This window comes from Galleria mellonella, unplaced genomic scaffold, assembly GCF_026898425.1.
Source record: "Galleria mellonella isolate WM207_F2 unplaced genomic scaffold, CSIRO_AGI_GalMel_v1 utg171, whole genome shotgun sequence".
Taxonomy (NCBI): Eukaryota; Metazoa; Arthropoda; class Insecta; order Lepidoptera; family Pyralidae; genus Galleria; species Galleria mellonella.
In genome coordinates this window covers 864,724-867,770 of record NW_026442014.1, presented here as the reverse complement: position 1 = coordinate 867,770, position 3,047 = coordinate 864,724, and positions in this window count along the sequence as shown.

Here is a 3,047-nt window from a genome sequence, read left to right as displayed (position 1 = left end):
TTTTTCTTAGTAAATATACATTCTTTATCACCCTTTATTATAAAGTTTTATATTTGTGTTGTCACTTGAAAATAAAAACACAAATAAATCCTTTTTTATTTAATACCAGATAAATACCTTTTACAATTTGGTAATATTATTTATCATTATGAAAATTTATATTAATGAAGTAGAATGAACACTATAATAAAGATTGCCTTTTATAAATAAACTCTCTTGAGTGGAACATGTATAAATTAATACTAACTGTACATGTGTGTATTTGCACAAGTATTGTTTTTTATCTAGGTGTCTTATCACTTTTTCTTACATGATACATAAATATACAAAAGTGGCTTGAGAACAAACAATGTTCAACTAAATTCCCAGTTAGTTACATAATTATGTTTAATTATAAATAATACAGGTACATAGTTATGTACATACCTGTATTATTTTTATTAGATTGAATCTGAGATGCCTTTTCTCTAAATTGATCTCTAAAATTAAAAATTCTATTTTATAGGTACCATAGTGAAAACTTTTTTTTATAAGGACTAATATATTTTAACTTTCTAATAGATTGAATTAAAAATTGTTATAATTTTGGTTTATGATGATTTATAAAACAATAATTTTGCAAAATAATCAAATTTAAATATTAAACAGCAAGCTTAAAGAAATGATGCGTCAAAATCGCCTCCATTTATTTACTAAAATGAGTAAAAAGTTAAATATTATGAGCACCATTATCTATTAATTTATTATCGTGACTTAATGAGACCAATCGTTAATTTTCTCACTCATTAACTTTCCGCTGATGGAAGATACGGTTAACAAATAATATGATCAACATGAACTGTCTCATGTTGATCATATTATTAATAGAGACAGTAGCTTTATCAGTGACATTCTATTTCTACAGGCGGCGATAGTAATGGATTTAATTCTCTATCTAGCACGTAGTTTTAGCTACTCTTGTAAAATGATGATGGATCAACAATAAAAACTTATAAACCGTTAACGGAGGCTATTAGACACGTGACAGACGTTTTAGTGTCTGTTTAGACCACAGATAATAATGATTCATTATTATCTAAGAACTGTCTGTGGCAGACAAACGTTTTAGTATTGCTTAGTACTAAATTAATTGATTACGTTTTATCGATTGTTATCCATTGTGATCCAGCCATTATCCATCTACTGCTAAACATAGGCCTCCCCTATAGACTGCCATTAGGAACGTTCATGAACCACTGCGCTGTCACTAACTCCCTGCAATGCACTTGAGGTCGTCACTCCATTTAATAGAAGGTTGTCCTATATTTTTTTTCGTTGGATTAAAATGGATTGGTTACTCCGCCTGCGCTAATAGGATATGCTGGCGAAGCACTAGTGAGCTACATCAGTAGCTGTCCCCTTAAGGGCAGTCGCCAATTACGGAATCCGGCCAGACCGACCGAATATAGATTATTTTGAGTTTTTTTTTAATGGATGATAATGGAATGGTAACCCTCCTGCGCTATTGGTATACGCAGGCGGGGCACCAGTGAGGGGTGATAGATGAAAATGAAAACAGGCCAGTTAGCCTATTATGATGAATTCATCACGAATTAACCATAATAGTTTCCAGAGGGAACCGCGTGAAGGTCGACCTGGTTAGGTATATCGCTGGCAATGGGATTTTTTAGTGTCCATTACTAACAATCCCTTTAGAGGGAAGGGATTGTTAGTAATGGGGAGGTTAGTCCCCATCGCTATTAATATACCTTACCAGGTCGATCTCCACGCGGTTCCCCTTGGAAACCATCGTTATTAATTTATCATTGAATTCGTCACGATGGGCTAACTGATCTGCGTATTCATCCTCACCAATCATCTCACACTGGTGCCCTGCTAGTGTATACCGATAGCGCAGGCGGGGTTACCATCATTCCATTATCATCCATCAAAAAAAAAAACAATCCCTTTCCCCCAAGGTTGTCCTATACTGTATTTACCCGTATCCGGGGTCGCCAGCCAAGAAATTTTATTCTCTATTGGTTGTTGGTTCTTTAAGCTACATAGCTAAGCCTAGTCACATAACTAGGCCATTGCCACTTCAGATTGCTTATCCTTCGGTTTATGTCTGTTACTTTGTTGTCTTACGAATATTCTTGTTTCGGATTCTGTCATGCAAAGCTCTCTTCCTCCTCCAAGTATAGTCCTCTCCATAGCTCGCTGAGTAGTTTAAAGCTTTTGCGTACGAGCAACTATGTAGGATCATGTTTCAGTTCCATAAGTCATCGCTGGCAACACGAACTGATTAAAGACCTTCGTCTTCCAACTTTAAAATATTTTGAAAGAGAATTCTCCAGCGTTGCACAGCCGAGTTGGATTTGTCGGTTAACTACTCGGTCGCATTTTTTTTAATAGACTATAATGAAATGATAACTACACCTGCGCTAACAATATACGCTGGCGGGGTACCACCAATGACAGATTATAGTTGAGAATAAAAAGGCAAGTCAGTTAGTCTATCGTGATGAATACATTTGGAATTTAGCATAATATTTTCTAAGGAGGCTACTTGGTGGTCAATCTGACACAATATATTGCTAGCAATGGGACTAGTAATCCGTATTACTAAGTTTAAAACTACCTACCTGCTTCTATCAAATAAGCAACATAAAATGTATCATAGATAATCTAAGGTATAAATAATATTGGAGTCAATTCTGTAAAAATTAATACGTATTTTTTTCACATGCTGCTACCTCGGTACAATATTTACCACTATTGTTTAATGTACCAAATAGAATTTACATTACTCACAGTCAGTCAGTCAAAATATAGGCAATTGTTTTATTGTCCATGTTTTTCATAAAAATTGATGTTAATAAATAGCTAGGTTTTTTAATGGCAATTGTCGATATCAATATTTTGGATTTATGAATATACAGATAGTAATGCAATACTATGGATATAAATTTGTTTTTTCATTGTGTTGTCACTATCTACAAAAAGGTAACATGCAATTCTATTTCTAAGTTTCATTGAGATAAGGCCGGTGTCAAATCTTACTAAGT